This window comes from Otolemur garnettii, unplaced genomic scaffold (genome assembly GCF_000181295.1).
Source record: "Otolemur garnettii isolate 467f Iridium unplaced genomic scaffold, OtoGar3 scaffold00006, whole genome shotgun sequence".
Classification (NCBI taxonomy): domain Eukaryota; kingdom Metazoa; phylum Chordata; class Mammalia; order Primates; family Galagidae; genus Otolemur; species Otolemur garnettii.
Genome location: NW_003852401.1, coordinates 21,920,681 through 21,947,625, shown reverse-complemented (window position 1 = coordinate 21,947,625; position 26,945 = coordinate 21,920,681). Strand labels below are relative to the sequence as shown.

At 38.5% G+C, this 26,945-nt stretch overlaps 1 protein-coding gene across 2 annotated transcripts in view; it reads left to right on the top strand.

The window, feature by feature from the left end:
- Positions 1-16,781: 16,781 nt before the first annotated feature.
- Positions 16,782-26,945, top strand: part of JAK2 (Janus kinase 2) — a 131,728-nt gene continuing 121,564 nt past the window's right edge. Inside the window, exons 1-2 of one of the 2 annotated variants that reach the window (XM_003782901.3) lie at positions 16,782-17,592; positions 17,891-17,973. The gene's annotated coding sequence lies outside the window, so the exon portion shown is untranslated. The remainder of the gene's footprint in view (positions 17,593-17,890; positions 17,974-26,945) is intronic. The other variant, XM_023508131.1, reaches the window with a different exon arrangement.

Below are 26,945 nucleotides of genomic sequence, written 5' to 3'. Positions count from 1 at the left end.
ACAAAAATAACAGTGTGATGATCTACCCCAAACTAACAAAGTCAATACATTTTTTATCTCCAAATTGAAATATATGCTAATTTTGCAAATAGAAAATATACAAAAGCAAAATGTAGAAACTAAGTTATCTGTAATTTCATCACCTGGAAACTATCATTATTAACGTCGCATCATAGGAATATCCTTCTTCACTTTCTCCACACCCACATACATACTTTCTTTCTTTCCTTTGCTTTTTCTTACTTCTTTTTTTTTTTTAAGTGAGATTATATCATGTATAGTCTCTATCATCTACTGCTTTTACTCAATCATATGTCATGGACTTCAAAACTTCTGATTTGCCTGACCCCAGTGCATTGCCAGATAGTAGCTTGCGGTAGGGGCGGGGGGTGTCTTTAGCCTCCCTATAATCTCTATCAGGCCTTCCAAAGGCACTCAATAAACATTTAGTTCAAGTAAAAACAGAGTTGCTTGGTGGACAATGTTGTTTCAATATAAATTTCATGGTGGGACCTGGTACCACCCTTCTAACCAGATTGTTCCTTACAAACCCCCTCAACAGAACCATCCTTGCCAGTTCCAAGATAAACCTGACTAACCTGTGTGGAATTGGGTGAACAACTAAATGTTTTAATGTTTCTCAAACCTTGGTTGTCAAGTTTTTTTGTTGTCATTTTCCTACACATTTTAATAATCAAAAGTGATGTCCCCCCCAATTAATAATCAAAAGTGATGTCTCCCCCCAATTCACTTAAATAGACCAGCTCCACTGACCATTTGTTATCAAAGCTCACAAGAAAATTGTGGTAAATTATTTTTAAGCTTTAATAAGATAGAATTTACATACAGTGTTCGCACATGCTTGTTCTTCCTTGGCCTCTTTGTCTCATCAACATCTTTCAGACAGGACTAATATTACAGATAATGATGTGGATTCAAAAAGCTGCTTTTTAGGCTGGGTGAGTTGGCTCATGCCTATAATACTAGCAACTCTGGGAGGCTGAGGTGCGTGGATTGCCTGAGCTCACGAGTTGGAGATCAGCCTGAGCCAGAGTGACACCTCATCTCTAAAAATAGCCGGGCATTGTGGCAGGCGCCTGTAGTCCCAGCTACTTGGGAGGCTGAGGCAAAAGAATCGCTCAAGCCCAAGAGTTAGAGGTTGCCGTGAACTGTGACACCATAGCACTCTACCAAGGGTGACATAGTGAGACTCTTGTCTCCAAAAAAAAAAAAAAAAAGTTGCTTTTTAAATGTTACAGTGTGAAGGGAATACAACCTGAAAAAGCTTGCCTGTATGTGTGTGTGCATTCATATATATGTGTGTGTGTGCAGGTGTATGTTTTAAATGATGGAAAAAGGATAGCAGTTTACCCTTATCTTTAGTAATTACCCAAATGCAACAAGGAGAATGAAAAACAAAAATGTAAATGCCATTTTTGATAAATCTAGGAGGTACCTATGGTTGTAAACCACAAAATACAAGGGGGGAACTGGCAAGAAAAGAATTGTCATGGCTGCAGAGCCCAGAGTAAGTCAGCAGAGGATAGTTCTCCAAAGTAGGAGGCACACTTTGATTTGAGAGACAAAAACGTGCTTGATAAAAATATGGTGAGCGAGCTGGTGGGCAAATGTTTCTATAGTCTCACTGCTTTCTGTAGTAGTTCCGTCTCCATTATTTTTAAGTCACTCACTTTAGTATACTACCTCCAAGAAACCTTCAAACGACTATCTTTTGGGCCAAACCATTAATTCTGTTCTGGTTGCCCTCACCCACTGCATATCTTTCTTTTCTTTTCACCTAGTTTAAATTCCATGACTGATTATTGTATCAGTTATTTGCATGCATTCTTGACTTCCTTGCCCTTTTTTTACTTCCTCTTACTCACTTGGGAAAATTCCAACCCTGTTTTTACTTGAGCATGAGGACTTTGACTTGTGCAGCTGAATGTGGGTGGAGAAAATCCCACAGCCATGCTGCTGAGTCTCACTTCAAATTTTGACATCTTGTGGGTTCTTTTTTTTTTTTTTTTTTTTTTGAGACAGAGCCTCAAGCTCTCCCCCCGGGCAGAGTGCCGTGGCATTACAGCTCACAGCAACCTCCAACTCCTGGGCTCAAGCGAGTCTCCTGCCTCTGCCTCCCAAGTAGCTGAGACCACAGGCGCCCGCCACAACGCCCGGCCATTTTTTGGTTGCAGCCATCATTGTTGTTTGGCGGGTCCGGGCTTGGGCTTCGAACCCGCCACCTTAGGTGTACGTGGCTGGCGCCTTAGCCGGTTGAGCTATAGGCGCCGAGCCATCTTGTGGGTTCTTAATGCTGCCTGGTATTCAAACTACACATCCCTGTTCTTTTACCCTCCTACTCTTCTAGATGACTTCTTTGTGTCTTTTCCTTTATCTTCATACCCCAGCATCACTACTGATAGTTACATCGCCACACTCTGTTGTTTTTTTCCTATATTACTGGTTCCCTTTAATGTCTTCAAACTGCAAACTTTGGAGTATGACAGGTTTCTGTTCTTGAATCTCTTCATTTTTCTATCTATATTTACATTTGTTCTATTGATGATTTCACCCAAGACCATGTTTTAAAATATTCATATGCTGATGACTGCCAAATTTATATTTATAGCTCAGACACATCTCCTGAATTTTATATTTATCTGCTTATCTGATTTCTTTACTTGCATAACTGTCAAGCTTCTCATAATTACTTTGTCCAAAACTGAACTCTCAAACTTGCTTCTTACCCAGTCGTCTTCATCTCAGTTGTATGTGACTCCATCTTTATTGTAGCTGGGGCCAAAATCTCAGGGTTGTCTTTGACTATTCACTTTCTTTCACATCCTAGATCCAGGTCATTAGTAGATCTTGTTGACTATCTTTTGAATGTGTTCTGAATCCAATCACTTCTTGCTATTTCCAAGGCCTTCATCCAGGTCTAATCCAACCATTTCTCAACTAGCTATTGCAATAGGCTCCTTACTGGCCTTCCTATTTCTGCTCTTGGTTCCTATAGTCTGTTGTCAACATGGAAGACAGAGGGATTTGATTAAAATGAAGGCAACATACCAACTATAAAAATACTTCTTTGAGGCAACCAGGGATATTTCAATATAAACTAGATAATAAATACTACAAAGAATTATTGTTAATTTTGGGGGTGTGATAATGCATGGTAGTTATGTTTTCAAAAAGTGCTTATTAGAGGGGCGGCACCTGTGGCTTAGTGAGTGGGGCACCGGCCCCATATACTGAGGGTGGCGGGTTCGAACCCAGCCCCTCTCCTGGCCAAACTACAACAAAAAAATAGCTAGCTGTTGTGGCAGGTGCCTGTAGTGCCAGCTACTCTAGAGGCTGAGACAAGAGAATAACCTAAGCCTAAGAGCTGGAGGTTGCTGTGAGCTGTGACACCTAGGTACTCTACTGACGGCGACACAGTGAGACTCTGTCTCTAAAAAAAAAAGAAAAGAAAAAAGCAAAAAGTGCCTATTGGAAATTCATATAGAGGTACATAGCAAAGTGTTCACAGGAAAAAATTACATGCTGTCTTCCAAAAATGTGGGGAGAAGAAGCAAGATTGGAAAATATTGATAGTCATGAAAGTGAGTGATGTGCTTAGGAGAGTTTAACACTTTTATCAGTTCTAGAAGAGATTAGTAGTGTCCCCTTATCTGAGTTTTTGCTTTCTGCAGTTTCAGTTGCTTTGATTCAAATATATTAATTGGAAAATTACAGAAATAAATAATTTATAAGTTTTAAGTTGTGTACTGTTCTCCGTAGTGTGATGAAATCTTGGGCCAATCTGCTGTGTACTGCCCAGGACATGAATCATCCCTTTGTCCAATATATCCACACTTTACATTTATCTTTCCATTAGTCACTTAGTAACTGCTTCAGTTATCAGATGGACTATTGTTGTTGTATTTCAGTGTTTGTGTTCAAGTAATCCTTATTTCACTTACTAGAGGCCCCAAACCTCAAGAATAATGAGTCTGTAAGAATTCTCCATACTTCCTTCCATAAAGGTTGTATTAGTGTGCAATCCCATCAGCAATGTAGAAGTGTTCCCTTCTCTCCACATCCACACCAGAATCTGCAGATTTGGGACTTTGTGATGTGAGCTCATTTTGCTGAGATTAGGTGATATCTGAGTGGTTTTGATTTGCATTTCTCTGATGATTAGAGATGATGAGCATTTTTTCATGTGTTTGTTGGCCATTCATCTGTCATTTTCAACATTTCTGTTCATGTTTCTTTCCCACTTATAAATGGGGTTGTTTGCTCTTTTCTTGTTGATTAATTTTGAGTTCTCTGTAGATTCTAGTTATCAGCCCTTTGTCAGATTCGTAACATGCAAATATTTTCTACCATTCCAAAGACTGTCTGTTTGCTTTAGTTGTGGTACTTTTAGCTGTGCAGAAGTTTTTAGCTTGATCAGTTCCCATTTATTTTTGGTGTTGTTGCAAATGCTAGGGAGGTTGTCTTCATAAAATCTTTTCTGGGCCAGTATTGTCAAGCATTTTCCTCATATTCTCTTCTAGAATTTTTATTGTTTCATGTCTTAAATTTAAATCCTTTATCTAGTGAGAGGTGTGGGTCCAGTTTCAGTCCTCTACATCTGGCTAACCAATTCTCCCAGCACCATTTATTAAATAGGGATTATTTTCCCCAGTGGATGCTTTTGTTTGATTTATTAAAGTTCAAATAGTGATATCTAGCTAGGTTCATCTCTAGATTCACTGTTCTATTCCATAGATCTATATCTCTATTTCTGTGCCAGTACCATGCTGTTTTGATCACTATAGATTTGCAGTATAACCTGATGTCTGGTAATGTAAGATCTCCAGATTTATTTTTATTTCTAAAAAAAGGCCAACCTTTCATTTGATCCTGCAATTCTATTACTAGGTATCTACCCAGAAGAACAAAAATCATTTTACCACAAAGACATTTGCATCAGAATGTTTATTACAGCTCAGTTCACAATGGCTAAGTCATGTAAACAACCCAAGTGCCCATCAACCCATGAATGAATTAACAAACTGTGGCATATGTATACCATGCAGTACTATTCAGCCATAAGAAAAGATGGCAATTTTACGTCTTTGTTGTTTATCTGGCTGGAATTGAAACACATTCTTTTTTTGCAGTTTTTGGCTGGGGCTGGGTTTGAACCCGCCACCTCTGGCATATGGGGCTGGTGCCCTACTCCTTTTAGCCATAGGCACCGCCCCTAAAACACATTCTTCTTAGTAAAGTATCTCAAGAATGGGAAAAAAATCCAGGGCACTCAATATTAACATGAAACTAATGTATAGACAACTATATGCCCACACGAATGATGAAATACAATTATAGTCTAGCAAGGGGGAGGGAAAAGGCGAGAGAGGGGAGGATGGAGGAGGGAGGGCATTGATGGGATCTCACCTAATGTGTACAATGTGAGGATATTTAGCATGCCCCCTAGGTGAAGGGCTCAACTACAACTTGAACCTTATAATTGAAAACAATATAAACTAAAAATTTTTACCCTCATATTAATTTGAAATTTAACAGAAGTAGTAATGAGTCTATAATATTGTTATAATGGTTGTATTTTATTATTAGTGTTATAATTAGTTTTATTATTTTTTGTTTTATATTTTTAATTTATTTTTTACTTTATTATGTTTTATTTATTATAATGTTTTATTATTAGTATTGTTAGTCTCTTTTATTTAAATTAAACTTTATCGTGGGTATGTTTGTATAGGAGAAAACATAGTATATTTAGAATTCAGTACTATCTGTAGTTACAGGCATCCACTCGGGGTCTTGGAATATATCTCCTGCAGATAAGGGGACTATAGTACCTTAAAAGTCCTCAAAGAGAAGAAAGTATAATCAAGAAATTTATGTGTAACCAAACTTAAATTAAAAAGAAACAGAAAAAAATATATATGTATTTTTTAGACATGGGTGTCTCGCTCTTGCTCAGGCTGGTTTCTAACTCTTAAGCTCAAACAATACACCTACCTTGGCCTCCCAGAGTGCTAGGATTACAGGCATGTGCCACCACGCTCAGCCTCCTTACTAGGAGGAATGGGGAGAAAGGACTTTCTCTCTCTCTTTCTCTCTCTATAGACAGAGCACCAGGTGTTGTGGTAGGTGCTTGTAGGCTCACCTACTCAGGAGGCTGAGGTAGGAGGATCATTTGAGCCTAAGAGTTTGAGGTTTTGTGACTCCACAGCACTCTACTCAGGGTGACAGAGTAAGACTCTGCCTCAAAAAAAAAAAAAAAGAAAGAAAGAAAGAAAGAAAAAGATAAAGAAAAAAGAAACTACTAAAGGAAAAATTGAGATGAACAAACAAAATTTACCAAAATTATTAGTGAACGCTGAATGTCTTATTATGGGACTAGGAATAAATGTGGAGATTATAGATACAGAATGGAATGCACATTTTTTAAAGAAATGATATAAGTTACAAAAACCAGTCCCAACACTACCCATTTTTTAAGCTCAAATGACATCTGCTGTAAGAGAACATCCTCTGTGGGGAGGCAAATATAGCTTCAAATAACAACTTTAATACTTAGTGGTTATGTCTGTTTGGGTTAGTTTCTTGATATTTGTTTCTTTCTTATAAAATAGAGATGATAATACCTAAAATCTTAGTCATTTCAAGAGATTATTTATTATACCAGGTATTTCCTCAGGCGATAGTTAATAGTGAATAAAACAGACATGGAGCCCCTCTCCCACTTGAGGGAAACAAGTAAGTGAAATATATTATCTGTGAAATGGTAATAAGTGCTATGAAGAAAACCAAAAACCAAACCAAGTGATTGGTGTATGGAGTGCTAGAGACAGAGGGCATTGAAATTTCAATTGCTTCACAGCTAAAGGAGGTGGTAAAGTGAGCCATGGAGATGTGGCAGAGGGAATTGAGGTGGGTCACTGCTCTAATTCCTGATTGCAGCTGTAATTACTGTTGTTTCTCTGTAATTATCCACACTAGCTTCCCTGAAGCACTGATGTTGGACTTCTACAGCTTCAGACCAAGGTCTTCTAGTGGAATACCTCCTTGTTTGCATTCTGTAACTTGGGCCTAAACAGCCCTGACTTGAGCTCTCAGTTTTTTACAAAAATCCTGGGTACATCAGTATTTTATTTGCAATGCTCTTAATTACAGTCCTTTCTCCCTGTTCCTCTCCTGACTGATGCAAGGTGGTGGATGGCTAGGCCGGAGGGCAATCTTAAGTAACATTATCCTGTGCTGCACTCAATTATCTCTTGGCACACCTCCTGAGGCAGAAGTCGTTTTCTCCAGGCTAAACTTCTGCAACTCATATTCTTTCCTTAAGGTGAATTCCCTTCACATCCAGACTTCTGTCCAGGGAGTTAAGTGGTAACTTGCTTCCTGATAGGTTAGGAGTATATTAGTAGAAGTTCACCATTATGCTCATTTTTTCCTATCTTTGTTCTTATTCATTAATTCATTTATATAATAACTTTTTGTAGCACCTGCTATGTGTCAAACTTTGTATAATAAGGAATGAAACAGATATGGTTTTTGCCCTCATACTTTACAAAGGTCTGTTCATGTTCTTATACAACAGACCTTTCCTATACTTACCCTACAAGACAAGAAATAAGTATGTTGCTTAGGCTGCCTCATATCTGCAAACTCTATAACTTGTAGAACATGTATTTAGACTTTCAAAATTTGTACTTTTAGGATTTGTTTGATTTATATTAAGTGAACTCAATTTGACTTAAATTTTTTGCATTATTACTTAATGTAACATAAAACTCGTGCTTCCCATATAGTTTAGGCATTATACAGTAACTGTATTCAAACAAGTGCAAGTTTAATAGTCAAGAATTCTTGAGGAGAAAATTAAAGTTTTCTTTAAAGGGCATAAAAATGGGTGTACTTAATAACTTAAATCAAAATAATTTAAAGTCATCTGTTGCCATCCATTTCTTATTCCCTTCCACACACTGCAGCAGCTTCAGATAAAGATTTCTTTTTTTTGTTCATCCACCAACTCAGGTACTAATACATCTGTACCTCACTGAAATTTCATTGCCCATCTCCCACTCCCTCTACCCTTGCCATATCACCTGTTTATTATGAAAGTTACCTTAAGTTCTTTGGCTTATTTATTTTCTTTTACTTCATTTATTACACAGATTTTCTACAACAATGGTTTTTAAACATTAGCAAGCATCAGAATCATTAGGAAGGCTTTGTAAAACATAAGTGGCTAACCCTTACCTCCAGAGTTTCTGACACAGAAGATCTGGATTGGGGCTCAAGAATTTACCTTTCTATTAAGTTCACAGGTAATACCGATGATGCTGGTCCATGGAGCACATTTTGAGAGCCACTCCTCTACAGTATGACATCTGGGAGCTGTTCCAGCAAACAATTAATCTATCTATGGGTAGATGCCTTTGTTATACATTATGTACATAATGTTGTCTGATTCCTTATATATTAATATAAAGATTATGAATTTAATGAATCATCTTCTATCACCACATTTAAAATTCTGAATGTAGGGATACATATTTGGATAGGTTTTGATGTAAGCAAGAAGAGTAAAGGAAATAATATTTATTGCCTGTTTATCTCTTTAGGAAACAGTAGAATATGGTTGTTAGCAAAACTACAGCCAATCCTCTGGGGTTTGGTCTTGGCCCTGGGAAGTTTATTCTTTTGTGCCTCAGTTTTTTACTTTTAAAATGAAGATAATGCAAGCAACCACCTCATAGTGTTGGGGGGAGCCTTGATTTCATACATATAAAGCCCTTGAACAATGCCTGGGATATGTGCACTCTGACATTACCTATTGTTGTTATCAGGAACTTGTGGAGTGTTTTCTATATGTAATCTCATTATAACCTCAGATCAATCATAAAAGGTAAATACCCATATTATTTTCATTGTGAGGATTAGGAAACAGAAGTTTAGAAAGGTTAAATAATTGGTCAAAGTTTCCCAGCTAGTAACAATCTCTGGCCTTTGTATTTCACCAGTATTTGCTCAAAGGAATCATTTTGTTTCTGCAATAAAGATGGTACAGGGAAGCTGTGCCATTCAAAAGTATATTTGAATGTGATTAAATAATTACTTATTGGCTATTATGATTGGTAAATATCATAATCTAATGCTATTATGTGTACTTTAAATTGTATTAAAGATAAATAATGGAGGCAAGGATAGGTAGAATAGTAGCTGTATAACATACTAATAAGTATCTAAAAATTGCAGAGTATCCAGCACGTAATAGATGTTTAATAAATATTGCACTATGGGAATGAATGTGATTTCAAATTGAAACTACCTGAAATTAAAGATCATAATATCCAGGGTTAGTGAGAAATACTCAACAAATTTTAAATTTGTATTTCTTTTGGTCCTGAGAATCTGTGTGTCTATCCTAGGAAATGCTTTTGTGCCCATGAAATGTATGTACAATGATGTTCAAATTCAGCACTGTGTAACTGTGAACAGTTAGAAACCTAAATGTTCATAAATGGAATTATTTAATAATGGTAGTCACCTGTTTCATTGACAATGCATAAGTTATAAAGAATGAGGGAAAACAATACATATTGAAATGAAAGTTCTCCAAGATTCGTTAAATGAAAAGAATGGTAACAGAAAAACAAGTGTAGAATTATTTGTTTTCTTTTTAGAGCTCAAAATTCTAAAAGAAATATGTAATGCATAGGAAAAAGTCAAGTGTGAAAGGTTATACCACAGACAGTTATCTGTGGAAAGTGAAGAGGTCTAAGAAAAGGAGGTTAAGAAGAATTTTTATTTTGCATACTTTATAGTCTATATTGTTTGTATTTTCTGCAATTAGTATGTATTCCTCATGTTTACTTGTGAAATAAAAAAGAAAAAAGGCAATTTGCTCAATAGATTCACTTAAAAGCTTCTTACTAATGGTAATAGATGCCAAATTTTACAGAAGTAAGTTTTTATTGCATCTTAAAGAATGTCTATTTGAGCAATTATCAATTGTTTTAAAAAATTTCCAAAGTCATCCTTCTTCCCCCAAAATTTATTGCCTGTAATGCTGTTGATTCCCAGAACATTGCCTGTAATAGAAGAGCTGAATTGGCGTTTGAGTGGAAAGCACATGATATACAAATTCTTGTAGTAGTAAAGAACACAGCCAAAGGAATTTGCTTTAAGACTATTCCATCATTTTATGCTTGGTGTTGCATAGAGTTGACAATACAAAACTAAATAAACAGAAGCACTATTGCGCAGAAGGAGATAACAGAGAAACAGTGGTTTTCTGTTTTCTCCTCCCAGTGGGTGGTTCTATCAGTGTTCAGTGGGAGGCAGTATTAATGATGTGGATGGGAGAAGAGAAACTTATTCTCAAGGCTTTTGTTTCTGTTTGAGGATTGTAGGGTGACATACTAGTTTCCTAGATTGCAGTAGCAAAGTACAACAAACTGGGTGGTTTAAATCAACAGAAATTTATTCTTTCACAGTCTGGAGGTTAAACTTCCAAAAACAAGGTGTAGGCAGCTTGAAGCCTCTGGGAGATTTCTTCATTGTTTCTCCCAGCTTCTAACAACTCCAGGCATTCCATAGCTGTAGACACATCACTATAATCTCTGCCTCTGTTTCACAGGATTGTTTTCTCCCTGTGTGTCTCTGTCTTCTCTTCCCATAAGGACACCAGTCATACTGGATTAGGGCCCACCTTAATTGTAATTGGCCTTGCAAAATGACCACTTCCCTAGGTTGTTTTTTGTTCCCTCAGACTTTACCAGTCAAGCCTAAATGACCAGACTTAACTAGCCTCTCCATAGGACTCCCCATCTATCACTAAGAGCTGATTCTGAACCAGCCCACCTGAGGAGCCTATTACTTCAAACCGCATACAACCTGACCTGCATTCCACAACTCTGACCTAAGTGGATCAGGGAGATGGTTTTTAGATTATTTCTCTGACACACTCAAGAATCCATGCCCCTGTAAACTAATAACAACCTTTTTGGAAGGAAGTATGGAGAAACCTCAAAGAACTCACACTAGACCTCCTGTTTGATCCTGCAATCCCATTATTGGACATCTATCCAGAAGGAAAAAAAACCATTTATCCTAAGGACACTTGTACTAGACTGTTTATTGCAGCTGAATTTACAATCACCAAAATGTGGAAACAGCCTAAATGCCCCCCAACCCAGGAATGGATTAACAAGCTGTGGTACATGTATACCATGGACCATTAAAAAGAATGGAGACTTTACAGCACTTGTATTAACCTGGATGGAAGTGGAACACATTATTCTTAGTAAAGGATCACAAGAATGGAGAAGCATGAATCCTATGTATTCAGTCTTGATTTGATGACAATTAATGACAATTAATGACATGGTAGGGGGTGTGGAAAGGGGAGAGCAGAGACAGAGGGGGCGGGGTGGGGGAAAGAAGAGCAGAGAGAAGGAAGGAGGGAAGGGGGTGGGGTCTCAGTGTGTGACATATCTTGTATGCTCAACGAATTCCCAACAATAAAATTTTCAGAAAAAAAAAAAGAAAGAAAAGAATCCATGCCCCAGTGAGAATGCCTTGACATATTTTGCATTAAATTTTGTTTGTTCCTTGGCAATCTTTGTTGTCTCAATAATTGGCCTTTGTGCAGTGACAGGACATAGGCTGAACCCTTTTGTAGATTTGGTAACATAATGACTCATTTTATTAATAATTTGATTACATTTGCAAAGACCCTATTTCCAAATAAGGTGTTATTCTCATAGGGAGGACACAATTCAATACATAAGAGGTTGTAATCTAACAAGTTATTAATAACAGTTATTTAACACGTATGATTGTAATGCAGTGGGCTTTGAAGAGGTTGCTGTGAGCTGTGATGCCATGGCATTTTACCAAGGGCAACAAAGTGAGACTTTGTCTCAAAAAAAAGCACTTTATAGTCATTCAATTACAATAATATTAATAATGGTGCAGAATCATAACAGAAAGGATAGCCTGAAAAAAGGGAAAAAAAATTATGTTTTTTTAAAACTTCCCCCATTCTTTTTGAAGAACTATTAAACAAAACCCGCATCCCTACCTCAGGCCAGTGGTACGGAGGTCAGAGGAGTGTCCTTTGTGTTACAGGAGATATCTCAGCAAGACTGTCCAGACAGCTGAGGTCTCAGAGACCTGGGGAGGTCCTGATGGGCAGAGGTCCAGGCAAAGGTCTCAGGATTGTCTTCACCAGCGATAGAAATATCAGATCAGAATTATCAACTATAGTTGATGAACAACAGCCCTGAGACTGAAAATCCTCCCTTTAAAAGTGCCTTATTTCTGTTTGTTATTGGGAAAGTTGTACGTTGACATAGGAGTCTGAAATTTTTGCCATTTTTGCTGGCAAATTAACAAACCTCTCTTTCCTTTCTCCTAACCACTTGTCTTCGTTCTTCTGACGTTGCCTTGAGAGTACTAGGATCTAGCTTAAGTTAAAAAGATAAATTTTTCATAAGGAAGTATTTTCAAGATACCAACTACAGGAAGTTTTGCTGGGCCTTATAAGGAAGAGGAAACTGAAAAGCTGTGGGGACATAGCACACTCTTGCTTTCTCTTTTCTTCTCTGTTATTCTTTCCTCCTATAGCAAATCAGCTTTCTGAGGAAGAATAAAAATGGCAACCTTGCAATAACAGCCTTAACTTTAGACAACTTAAGAGTAACTTCATTTCAAGGAAACATAAAAGTCTGATGTGCTGTGTTGGAATCTCAATTCCAAATTCCCCAGGATGGAGACTGACTAGCTCAGCTTGGTCTGATCAAGGGGGTGGGGAGCACGTAGATGCTAGAGGCTGGCTGGGTGAAGGGGACAGTTCTCAGAGAAAGAGAGTAGTATCTTTAATGTAAATTAGGACTCAGGAATTAATACTCTGTAAACTAACAGGTATGTTGGAGGAATTTCTCTTCCCAAGAGTGAATGTTGGTAGGAATCCTTTTACAGAGAAAAATATTTTTAGTGAATAGGCAACTATATGTCTAATGGTTTGAAGTTAAATTTTTTTTTAAGTACAGCATAGTTATAATTGACATTTTGCATATTTCGCCAGACAGGCAGTCTTCGAGTTATAAACATCCAACTGACATATGACTCACATTTACAAACAGGCTATTATAGGTAATAGGTAAATGTACCTGTTCCAATTTACATACAAATTCAATTTAAGAACAAACCTACAAAACCTATCTCATTTGTAATTCAGGGACTGCCTGTACCTTTACTAAACCTAAAAGAGGTTATTAGTTTCTGATTTACAGAGGGGAAACTGTTTTTGTTTAACTTACCTAGTTATCTTGAGGAAATAAGGGACCAGTTCTCTAGGAACTTTTTTGAATGTGTTTGTGACTGTAAGGAAGGATAAGAGGATTTTTGTAGAGACAAGAATATGGTGAAGTGCAGAGGAGGTTTTGGAACAATTTCTTTGCTGTAGCCAACCAGATTTTGAAAGAAATGGTCCTAAAATATCTGGATGATTTAAAGTAAAAAATATTGTTTGCTTGCCTATTTGATAAACACCCACCTGCTACTGTCTTTTGGTTTCAATCCTAGATCCAGAATAAATAGACTTCTCTCCATCACTATTTACTTTCTTTCTGCCTTCAGAAAAGTATATCTTCTCTATTTTGGAAGGAAACTAACTCCTGAATCTATCCCCAACCCTTTACTTGGAAAGTCCCTTCCAAGGACTTTCCTGCGTCTTTGCTTTCACATTTATGCTCCCCATTATCTCATTGTTTAATGACACAGTTTTATTTTTAAAATCCAAATACAGATCTTTGCATTTATCTCTATTATAACTCAGCCCGTATTATTCTAGCCCATGCAGTTCTGTGTAATGGAATCAATTGTGACAAATGCTTCAGGATTACTGTATTTCCCAGCTTGGTATTATTTGCACTTTGGCCCTGCCATATCCAAAATGGCATTTAATAACTGTGCTAAGGGTTTAAAACTACTTTTTCTCTAATCACCAAAATTTTTCTTCAGGGGAGGTATTACTATCCTCATTACCCTGATAAGGACATGAAGTCTTCAAAAATCTAAATAAACATCCTTGGTGAAAGCTGTGATTGAAACCTGGGTTAGCTAGACTCTCAAGCTTAAGTTCTTGAACCCTTGGCCAGGGATTTTAAACCTTGGATTCATGTCAGAACTATCTAAAAATGTTAGAAAACAAAAAACCAAGACCCTATCTCACACTTATTGAGTCTGTCTTGTTGTGGTCATAGGTTTTGGGCATGATAATCAAGAACCACTGCTGTTGTGCTGTACTACAGGAGGGACAGAAGCTTGGGACACCTCACACATAGCTCCACAGTTGACCACTAGCTGTTAATTTTTACCTTTGTATCTTGCCACGCACTCAGTTTTGAATGTAAACATGTTGCTATCCAGCTTATGTTTCTTATTTCTTCATATTTCCTGAAAGAATATCATGAAAGACTTTGTCAAGTTCCTTGAAATTCTCTTTTATCATTATTAAATAATAGGAGAAACTTTCTGAAATGTTTGCCTTGGGGAGCAAATTTCTAGCTTTGCTACTACCAGAAACACATAGAGGGTTCTGAAGTGTGAAAAAGTTTAATATTTCAGGGTGGCATTGGCCTAAAATCATATGTTAGCCAAGAGAGAGGATGTCACTCTGTGAATGACACTAAGCAAGTCACTTCATCTTTCCATGTGTATAGAGAGAGGATTTCTCAATCCTAAAAGCATATAAATAATATATTTCCATTATCCACCTTGTTTTCCCAACCCAAATCTCTAATATTAAAAAAATCCCTCCCCCCCCCACAATAAATCAATCCTCGCTATTCACTAGTTCCAAAAGACTTCTTCCAAACAGGCGGTGGACATGTTACAGATACTAAACCTAGCTAAATAAACACATCATTGCATAAAGCAGAAACATCACTTATTAATGAATGTAACTGCACTGTTTCAGAGTTCTAAAACAAGTATTCTCCCCCCTCAAAAGATAATGTTTCCATTTCCACAGTTCCGTTGCTTTTCATTAAACCACAACACTTCTTTAGCACTTCTTTGTGTGGGTCTGGGTTTTAGCTTTTACACGTCTAACAGCTTTTGTTGGCAGGAAAAGAGAACTCGTAAGATGGTTGCTGTTTGTAATTGTAGCTGGATGTTTGTAATGGCAGATTTTACATTTGCCATTGAGTCACAACTCCTATTTCTAATTTCTTGAGAGTAAAAAAACAAAAACAAAAACTCTCCAGCATATTTTGTCTATAAGCCATAGGAATTCAATTTCCCTGCAAATCTCTCCCTTTTATAAGAAAACCAATACTCTAGTTTATTTTAAAGGAGTCAGTGTGAATTCAAGTTAATTCCCATCCTGCTATCATTTACTCAGAGACCTTTTGCAATGGGTCTTATGTAAGAAGAGCTGCAGGAGTTAGTTGTTTTGGAGAGGTTTATTTAAAGAAACCAATAAGTACAAGACACACCTGAATAGCGACATCAGCTGTGTATGGGAAAAGAGGTGCTATGAAAGCATCACTTCATTTAGGTTGACAGAGGGCCAGTAAGTGAAATGGGTCCTACTCCAGGCTACTTCTTTAGCCTAACTTCTCTCTCTCTCTCTCTTTTTTGGAGACAGAGTCTCACTGTGTTGCTCTCGAGTAGAGTGCTGTGGCATCATAGCTCACAGAAACCTCCAACTCTTGGTCTCAAGTGATTTTCTTGCCTCAGTCTTCCGAATAGCTGGGACTACAGGTGCTCGCCACAGCGCCCAGCTATTTTTAGAGACTAGGTCTCACTCTGGCTCAGGCTGGTCTCCAACCTGTGAGCTCAGGCAATCCACCTGCCTCAGCCTTCCAGAGTGCTGGGATTACAGGCGTGAGCCACTGCTAGCCTAACTTCTTACTACTTTCTCCTCCTTCGCTGTCCTCCAGCATAGAAACCTCTTCCCTGGTCCTTGTACTTGCTAAACACATCCCTTTTTAGGGTCGTGGATTTTGGACTCCCTCATCCTGAAACTTTTCCCAGTCACAGGGCTGATTCACTTGTCATCCTTCAGATCTCTACCCGAATGTCACTTACTCGAGGTAGTCTTTCCTGGGTACCCTAAAATAGCACACCTCCTCCTCATTCTCTATTCCCTTTCTTTGTACAGTTATCTACATGGCAGCAGAAAATGATGCATTTGCTTAGTGTCAGTTACACACCTGAGACATTATGTATTTAAACCATTTTTTGTTGTGTCTAGGGCAAGGAGTATGTGCATTGTATTCATCTAGAATCCTTGGGGGGACCTACAGCCTAGCACCTAGTAGGCACTCAGTAAATACCTGAATGAATAATTGAGGCTTTGGGGGATGGTAGAAGTTGTTTCTCCTCATTCACTAGGCCTTGTTGCTCACCCGTAGGCAGCTGGGCGCTTCATCTCACGCTCACCCCTTTTCAGCTTAGGGGCTTGATTGGACTCAGGCGCTGGGTATTGAATATTTACCACCCAACAGGGAGTGACAGCGTGTTGCCTCGGCCTCTGGCGCCACTTCCCCTCGGCTTGACGGCCGGGATTGGGGAAGGATACGCTTGAAGTACCGGGGATGTGGAAGCGAAAGCAGAAGGGAGACGACAGTGTGCGGGAGGGGAGACTCCGTGCGGAGGCAGCCCGGCCTCCTCCGGTGCCAGGCTGTGCGCAAAGGGCGCCGGCCAGGCTGACTCATTCCCAGCGGCTTCCTCAGCAGGCAGCGGCCACGCAAACGTCCATCTGGGGAGGTACCGGCCCAGGGTCCAAGCTCAGCCCTTGCGGGGCCCCAGTGCTCAGCTAGTCGCGGCCACCTTAGCTTCCTTGCGCACTCACGCCCAGGGGCGGCCCGGGGAATCTCCACGCTAAGGACAGACCGACAGCTTCCCGAGAGGCCGCCGCCCTGCGTGGCCCACCCCCGCCGGCTCCGCGACGCGCGCCGAGCGGCGCACGCGCAGTACGGGGCCGCGCGCCCGGCTCTGGCCCCAGCCCCTGCCCGGCCCTGTCCTCTGCCTACAGGCCGCCAGACCGCAGGCCTTCGGGAAGGCTGACTCCGACGCAGACCCGGCGCCGGACTAGTGTTGCCTGCGGCGCTGAGAAGACGTTGCAGCCCGGCAGAGGGTGGAGACGACGGCTGTGACGGGCTTCTCGGCTACCCGAAGTGGGAGTGGTGTGGGCTGCGGGAAGGAAAGAGGAAGAGAAGCAGAAGGGGGCAGCAGCGGCCGCCGCTAACGGCCTCCTTCGGCGCTGACAGGCTGGGCCGGTACCCGGTTCGCTCGGGAGTTGGAGCCGCCGCCTGGGCCCTTGGCCCCGGGCTTGCGGCGCGCGTCGGGGCGGAGGGCTGCCGCTGCGACGAAAGAGGCCTGGTGCCCGCGGCCAAGTGATGTGAGTGGGAGCCCAGCCCGCACGGGAGGGCTCCAGAGGGCCCAGCCTGGCGGACACTCAGACCGGTACCCGCTCCGGTGCTTCGCAGACCTTGGATCGCCGGAGGCTTCTGGTAGGAGCAGCCCCCGCGGGCTTGAGGGCGCACCCTCGTCGCAAGATCCGCGCAGCAGGTGGGTTTTATCGCTGCCAGCCCTTTGGGCGGGGGGCAGAAGTTGTCTCTCCACCCTTTCCACCTTCTGATCCCGCCTTTGCTCTGCCAGTGGCAGTAAACTTTTCAGCTAGAAAATTGCCCTTGTTAAGACTATATACCTAGAGCGAGTGTCCTGTTGATATTTGCATCTGTGTGTGCCTTATAATTTCCTCGCCCCCTTATCGCTGTTTAACATTTTCTAGACTTCTAGACAGCCTAGAAAGGACCATCTATTTCCCTTGGATTTTTGCGGTAGTAACTGCTGCTGCTTTTTTTAGGTTTCGGAAGCAGGCAAGGGGAACAAGATGTGAATTGTTTGTCTTCTGCGGAGAAAGAGGCCCTTCCTCCCCCTCCTGCGACGGTGGGTATGCGATCGGGCTGCTGTCTTTTATCGCAGCAGTAAAGGCGAGGGTGTAGCGAGCTGAGAGCGTGGGCAGGAAGGTTGGAAACGTGTGGAGACAGGGCTCATTGTTGCTGACTCCTCTGAAAATGGCAGAGCTGAACTTTTAATGTTGGTCTGAGAGAGTAATTTAGGGATGTTTATTGTTGCTCTTGGACCTGTTAAGAAAGATTTCTCATAGATTTTACAAATAAAGTGGCTTTGCAGACGAAAGTAAAACGTTGTCCATTACTTTCTCCTCAAGCAACCAAAATTTTTTAATCATTCAAGGAGAAATATTTTCAAGTAATAAGAGATACCTTTTGAGAGAACACGTTTGTTGTTCTTCCTGGGATTTCTGCTACCCCATTGAATGCTTCCTGGATGGTTTTATCTGCCTAAGCTTGCTGTGTCAGTTGAATTTACGAAGTTTGCTTTCCGGTGATTATTAATGTCATCAGAAATTCCTTTTCTCTGAATGAAAGGGCAGGAGTGATGGAGTATGTCACGGAGGGCGAAATGTAAAGATGGAAACTAGAAGTGGGAATAAGGGAGATGATGATTGCTTTTGGTTTCATAATAGGTTTGTACAAGTGAGTTTGTTGGGTACTGCAGATACAGGGTAAGTGTCCCTTATCCAAAGTGGTTGGGACCAGAAGTGTTTCGGATTTTTTCGAATTGTGGAATATTTGCATATATGTAATGAGATGTCTTGGGGATGGGACCCAAGTCTAAACAGGAAATCCATTTATTTATTTCATATACATCTAACACATATAGCCCAAACGTAAGTTTATATAATATTTTTATAACCTTGTGGAGGAAACAGACTTTGTGTAAGTACTTATGTGTGGAATTTTCCACTTGTGATATCATGTTGATGCTCAAAAGTTTTAGATTTGGGAGTATTCTGGATTTTAGACTTTCAGATTAAGGATGCTCAATCTGTATTCTGATGTAACACTCAATGAATGGAGATTAATGATCAGCTTTTGGTCCCCCTCCCCCATCCACCTGGCTTTTCCTCATCTCTTTAAGTATGAGAATCACTTGCTTTATGTGCATTTGGTTGGTGTGTAACAGATCTACAAACAAGAGGTGTCTAGCACTTGCCTTAATGGTTCATTTATTCACCTGTACAGGAAAACTGCAGTACTGGCTGGGTCGTTGAGCACATGATGTTTGTTTTTGCTCTAACTGAATGCTCTGTATTTGGAGTTTATTCTATGTTTTGGGGACTGGTTAAGGAATAGTTTGTTTCTTTAGTGCATTTAGTGATTTGAGTGTCTCATGTCTGGGAAAGGAACATGGCATCTTTTCTCTACATCTGGCAATTGCTCAAAAGCAGGATGCTTTGGAGACAGAAACAGAAAGAACGTTGGCTTTGGAATGAGATCTGGGTTTGAAGCCTGGTGTTCTTGGCACTTAACAGTTGTGTTATTTAAAATCTCTTTGAGCCTCACTTTGCTTAAAAGATGTTGTAAGCATAGAATAAGAATGCATGCAAAGTAGTAAATTGCTTGGCTCTTATAAAAAGGTCTTGGCTACTATTACGAGTGAGCCCGCAAAGGAGACTCAGAGAAGGGCAGAATGACCCCACATAAGATGATCTTCCAGTGACCCGTGTTTCTTCCTGTTAAGCATAAGGAGAAAAAGGACTTTTAGGTATTGAACTGGCTGAAGGGATCTTAATAGCCTTTGTGTCTCCTTGAACCCCATTGTACTGCTGCTCCCGACTATTGCGTGCTGCCCTCTTGCGGTTAATTGTGCTAAGTACTTTCTTTTGCTCCTCCCCCATTACTTTTTTCTCCCCTTTTTAAAGACCCCTTCTCTTAGCTTCCAGTTTCCTAAACTGTGCACTGAGTGCCCAAAGCACCTTGGGCTTAAACTATTAGTTTGGATAGTTACTATTTCAACATTAGATACCTACATTCTTTTCTACAATATCACGTCTTTGTAAAGTTGCACTTTCAGTGGTTGCCCTGCTAAAAAGCAACTACTATGTGAAAATCTACGTGGAACAGGAAATGAGGATGTGATAGTGTCCAGTTTGATTCCAAGATTTGATAAGTTGTTCAGAGCCCCATGGAAACTATAAATTGTTAAGGACATTGGTACTTACTAAGTTGTTTGAATCTGCTTAAGTATTTCTTTTTGCTGTGGAGGTATCATGAAAAAATTACTGATACTCTAAGGGCTTTTTGTCTGGAGACAGTTTGGGAACTTCTGCCTTAGTTTTTGGTTGACTTTTCTGGTAAAATTATTGCTACAAAAGTGGTACAACTGATCATGGCTTAGTATGTACACATATAATAGTATTTCATCTCCTGTTTAGTATCTGTATAATTCCTGTCTAGTTCTTTCATTTTAAAATGAATCTTACCATTCTACTCAGTCCTTGGTTTTTCCAGGGCTGGTCTTCTGCTACTCTCCTTAAACTCAGCTTGTACAAAGGAAAATCGTTCTTTTATACCCCTTAATATTTTTCTCTCCTGATCATGTAGCCTTTAAATTAGGCTTTAAACTTCTTTGATATACTTCTTATTAACCCATACAACATATTTCTTTTGTGTCTCATACCTCTATTTTCCTTCCTTTACCACCTCTCAGGACTTATTTCCTGAGCCTGAATAGTGAAAATATTATCAACCTCTCAGAATCCAGTGTTTCTTCCTTCTGTTTATCCTCAATAGAAATATGACTCTTACACTCCTCATTGTAGTGTTACCTTGTCCCCAAATTTTCCATGGCTTATTATTTTCCATCATTAACTTTTTCTAGCTTTCAAGATACTCTTATTATCAATCCATGCCCTATTTATTCATTCTTTTGTATCAGGCTCCTGCAAAAGTACTCTCTGCTATAGTCTTATAAGCTAATCTCCCCACTTTCTTTTTCTTTCTTTTTTTTTTTTGCAGTTTTTGGCCGGGGCAGGGTTTGAACCCACCACCTCCGGCATATGGGGCTGGTGCCCTACTCCTTTGAGCCACAGGTGCCACCCTGATCTCCCCACTTTCTATTAATGGGCTATGCTTAGTCTGTCCTTTAACCAATCCAATTTTCCTGCCATCTGCCTATTCCCCAGTTCTTGTTTATTTTGGGCAGGAAAGATGTTGGTGGATTATTTGTAATTATCCTACAGTTTTAAAAGAAAAAAACATAAACATGAACTCACCTGATGATTTTATTACCTATTTTAGGTTACATAAAATAAAGTGTTTTTGTTTGTTTATATATTTCGTCTTGCAGGTGTCCAAGTAGAAGATGGTTTCTCTCCTTTCACTTTTCTCATTTCTTCTGCAAACCAATCCTTTGTTGATTTTTTTTTCATTTTGCCTTATAAAATTCACCTTCCCATTTAGCCTTTCCTCAGAGTCAGAAGATGAGGGTCTTCCATTCCTTCTTGAATTTGTGTTCCACATATTGCTCACAAGCTGAGTGATAAGATTTCTCCTGTAAGAACAGTAGAAAAGAGAGAAAGTTGAAAAGTTCTCCTGTAGAGAACTTTTTCTCTACTCTTCTTCTTATCTAATAAGTAAAGGATGTAGCTGTTCACAATTGCAAATTCCATCAGCCATGGCAGAAGAAATATTTTTTTCTGCCATTTGTAGGACCTCTTTCTAAATCCACCACATTCACATTACTGATTAGCTCTGTTCACTCTTCTCGTAAACTTTATGTATTCTAAAAGAACTGTTGGTTTTTCAAATTGAACAGACTGTTTCTTTCTATAACCAGTGACCATCTATGTTTGAGGGCATGTACTTGGCATTGTCACTAACCTCTTATTGTAGAATGATAGGCACATAATTCACATTCCTGAAGTTTCTTCTTTTTCAGATCACTTGGAAAATCCTTTTTAGATGCTGTAACTGTTCCCATGTATGTGTTTTCATTTTATGCACTTCCTAAGCAAGTTGAGGGCTTGTGTGGAAACTGTCAATATAGATGTGATAGCTAAACCACTTGTACATGCTTCTAAAACTTGTGTCAAATGAATCACTAATCGAGACATAAATGGCACATCAGGACAAACAAGAATTTCTTTTGTTGTCTTGCCATAATAGGGAATGTGAGAAAATATATAACCATTTTCTGAATCACATAGGCAAAAATGCAACTAAAAAAATGTGTTGGCCATCTTCTGACATTGGAGTGGAACAGGAAAATCATTATGTCAGACGAGATTGGACCTAGGATTGGAAAGGTTTTAACTTTTGCTCATGATTACCATCTCTCTTTTTTACTCTTTGTATTTTTGTAGCTCTTTTGTCTTAGAACATTTTTGCATAATTACATTTCTAAGATTAAAAAAAAATTTGTACACATTGTAGAACACATGGGTAGCATTCAATAAATACACATTGATTGTGTATTAAAAAGGAATTTTAGTCAGTCACAAACAAATATTTATTAATGCCTACAATGTTACTTTGCTATTTCCACAGGAGATAAAAAATATTTAAAATAGGTGCCTCTTCTTGAGAACTTACAGTATAATTGGGCAGATTAGATAAACAATGGAAGTTACAGACCACTTAGAATTGAGGACTGCAAAAGAAGCTCCAGAAAGAAGGTAGAATCAAAATTGGGCGGTATTTGATTTTGTGGAAGAGGAACTTGAATAGGAGGTAAACAAAGGCAAAATATTCATGACATGATCAGAGAACAATTCATAAGACAACTGACTGGAAAAAAGGTTTGTGTGACAGAAAAGTAAGAAATCAGGTTAAAAATGTAGATTGGAATTAGATTATGAATGGCTTTAAATGCTAGGATGAGAAGAATGTACTTTTAAAAAATTTTAAATTTTTAATTATAAGTACATAATAGTCATATATCTTTATAGGGTACATGGGACATTTGATAACAGGCATACAATGTGAATTAAATCAGGGTATATAGGGTATCCATTACTTCAGGCATTTAATCATTTCTTTGTGTTAGGAACATCCCAATTCCATTTTTGGGGTTATTTTAAAGTATATCCTAACCTATAGTTGATTATAGTAATTTTGTTGTGCTACCAAATATTGTTCCTTCTATATAAATATATATTTACAAGATTAATCATCCCTGCTTTACCTCCCCTCACTGCTACCCTTCCCAGCTTCTAGTAACTATCATTCAACTCTGTCTCCTTGACAACAATTGTTTAAATATTTAGCTCCCACATATGAGTGAGGACATGTGAGATTTGTCTTTCTGTGCTTGGCTTATTTAACTTAACATAATGTTCTGCAGGTCCATCCACGTAGTTGTTACAAATGGCAGGATTTCATTTTTTGGTGATTATTTAATATTCCATTGTGTATATATACCACAATTTCCTCATTCATTCATCTGTGGACAGATACTTAGGTTGATTCCATATCTTGGCTATTGTGAATAGTGCTGCAGTAAACGTGGTAGTGAAGATATCCATCCTTTGGATATATATCCAGCAGTGGGATTGCTGAGTCATATGGTAGTTCTATTTTCAGTTTGTTGAGAAACCTCCATACTATTTTCCATAGTGGTTGCACTGATCTATATTCCCAACAACAGTATACAGGATTCCCCCTTTTCAACCTCCTTGCCAGCATTCATTATTGTCTTTTTGATAAAAGCCATTTTAACTGGGGTGAGATGATACTTCATTGTAGTCTTGATTTGCATTTCTTTGATGACTAATGATGTTGAGCATTTTTCATATATCTGTTGGCCATTTATAGTCTTCTTTTGAGAAACGTTCAGATCCTTCACCCATTTTTTATATTGGATTATTTTATTTTTTTCCTATTTAGAAATGTTCAGATCCTTCACCCATTTTTTAATTGGATTATTTTATTTTTTTCCTAGTTGTTGGAGCTCTTATAACCACTTGATTTGATTTTTGTGTATGACAAGAGATAAGGGTCGAGTTTCATTGTTCTGCATGTGGATAGCCAGTTTTCCCAGCACCATTTATTGAATAGACTGTCCTTTCTCCACAATATGTTCTTGGTGCCTTTGTCGAAGATAAATTCACTTTAGATATGTGGATTTATTTCTGGATTCTCTACTCTGTTCATTTGGTCTCTGTGTCTGTTTTTATGCCATTACCATGCTCTTTGGCTACTACAACTCAGTCATTTAATTTGACATCAGGTGATGTGATTCCTCCAATTTTATTCTTTTTGCTTATAATAGCTTTGGCTATTCTGGGTCTTTTATGGTTCCATATAGATTTTAGGATTATTTTTTCTATATCTGGGAAGAATGTCATTGATATTTTGATGGAGATTGCATTGAATCTGTAGCTTGCTTTGGGTAGTACAGATATTTTAACAATACTGATTCAGTACATGAGCATGCAATAGCTTTCCTTTTTTGTGTGTCTTCCTCAGCTTATTTCATCAAGTTTTGTAGTTTTCATTTTAGAGATCTTTCTGTTGGTTAAGTTTATCCCTAGGTATTTTATTTTATTTATAGCTATTGTAAATGGGATTACTTTCTTGGTTTCTTTTTCAGATTATTTACTCTTGACCTATAGAAATGCTGTTGATTTTAAAGTTGTGTCCTGCAACTTTACTGAATTTATCAGTTCTGATAGTTTGGGATGGAGTCTTTAGGGTTGTCTAGATCAGCGGTTCTCTACCTGTGGGTTGGACCATCAGAAAACATATCCTGCATATCAGATATTTACATTACAATTCATACAGTAACAAAATTACAGTTATGAAGTAGCAAAAAAAAATAATTTTATGGTTGGAGGTCACCACAACATGAGGAACTGTATTAACGGGTCGTGGCATTGGGAAGTTTGAGAACCAATGCTCTTGATGTAAAATCATTTTGTCTGCAAATAAGGATAATTTGACTTCTTCCTTTCTAATTTGGATGCCTGTGATTTCTTTCTCTTGTCTGATTACTCCAGAACATCTAGTACTATGTTGAATAACAGTAGTGAAAGTGGGAATCCTTGTCTTGTTCCAGATCTTAGAGGAAAGGCTTTCAGCTTTTCCCCATTCTACGTGATACTAGCTCCAAGTCTGTCATATATGGCTTTTATCATGTGAGGTAAGTTCTTTCTATACCCAGTTTTTTTTGAGAGTTTTTATCATGAAGGGATGTTGATTTTATTGAGTGCTTTTTCAGCATCAGTTGAAATGATCATATGCTTTTTGTTCTCCATTCTGTTGATACGATGTATCACATTGATTTATGTATGTTGAATCATCCTTGCATCCCAAGGATTAATCCTACTTGATCATAATGAATTTTTTTAATGTATTGTTGAATTTGGTTTGCTAGTGTTTTGTTGAGGATTTTTGCCATTATGTTCATCAGAGATATTGGTCTATGGTTTTCTTTTTTTGTTATGTCTTTGTCTGATTTTGGTGTCAGGGTGATACAGGTCTCATAGAATGTTTTGGGGAGTATTCCTTCCTCTTTGATTTTTGAAATTGTTTAAATAGGATTGGTATTAGTTTAGAAGAATGTATTTTTATCCATAGGTAATAGAGAAGCCTTAAACTACTTTAAATAGAAAAGAGCTAGCTAAAGTAATTATTTTAGGAAAATTTAGGTTGTAGCAGTGCTAGGTATAGTATTAATTGGAAAGAGAAGCAAAAGAGGTAATACAATAATGAGGATTTGGACTTAGTGGAAATAAGTCATATTGGGGAGATGTTAGAAGACTTTATTTTTGAATTGAACAAGAAGGGAGAATGGGAGGAGAAGAATAATGAAAAGTGACTTTAAAGGTTTGCTCCTCAGTGACAGAGGAAATCAAAGGTGTTGAGACTCCAAGACATCTCAGAACATCTGGACCAGTCTATATATTTTGTGCATTAAGAATCTGAGACCCAGAGAAATTTAAAAAAATGGGTTTAAAAAGTCACTTAGCTAGTTAGTGACAGAGAAAGAATTAGAATTTAATTGATGGTAGTTACTGACAAAACTAGGTATGGTAGTAGTAGGTGGTTGAGGGGATATAGATAGTTAAGCCTAAATTTTGGATATATTGAGTTTGAGGTGACAGTGGGATAGGCAGGTGAAAAAGACAGCCTACAGTGGGACATATGACTGGATCTACAATGGGACAAATATAAATTAAGACTGGCACTGTGGTGCTCAGGGAAAAGAGTAGTGGATTTGAGATTGAGCTTTGGTCATTGCCCATGATTAAAAGAAGGGTAAAAGAAGAGGGATGAGTGAAGGAGACAATGAAGGAGCAGTTAGTATGCGAGAGGCATGCGAGTGGATAAGCTAATAGGGTGGTTGATCATTGTTACTATTGCCAAGAAATTGGAAGAAGGTCTTAAAAAAAGGTTTTAAAAATGTGTACTATTATTTTATTTAATATGAAATCTAGAAATGTAGAAGAAAATTGCTTATAGTTTCCCCACAGAGAGGTAACAACTGTTAATATTTGTTCTCTGTGACTTAAAAGACCTTTAGATTTGACAGTTGCATGATCAGCAGAGGCTTCTATCCAAAGCTTTCCATCACTGGGATTAATGATGAGAATTTTAGGTATACTAATAACTGGCATTTTTCTACAGTCTACTTGCCTTTATCTGTGTCCTCTCATATCACACTGTATGGATACTAGTATTCATTCTGGACATTATCCTTGTGTTTGTTTTATCTCAGTGATAGTAGGTTAGACTAGTAATTTCTGGGGACTTGTGCTGGTAAATCTGAATAAAAATGGTGAAATATTTGTTTCTAAAAGATAAATTATTTAGATAACTTATAGAACTGAGAGTAGAATGATTAAGAGTACTCAGGTTAGGATGAGAAAGAATAAACAGATGCATTTGAAGCCTGTTTTGAAGCCTTTACAATATAGCTCTAAGGGGTGAATTAGATTGGAATGATCTATAAGGGGCTATTTGCTTTGCTTGTATGCTTATTTTGATCTTCTCAAGGACATTCTTCTGCTTGCCTTTTTTGGTATAAGTCTTTGGGAACATGGTAATCATTTT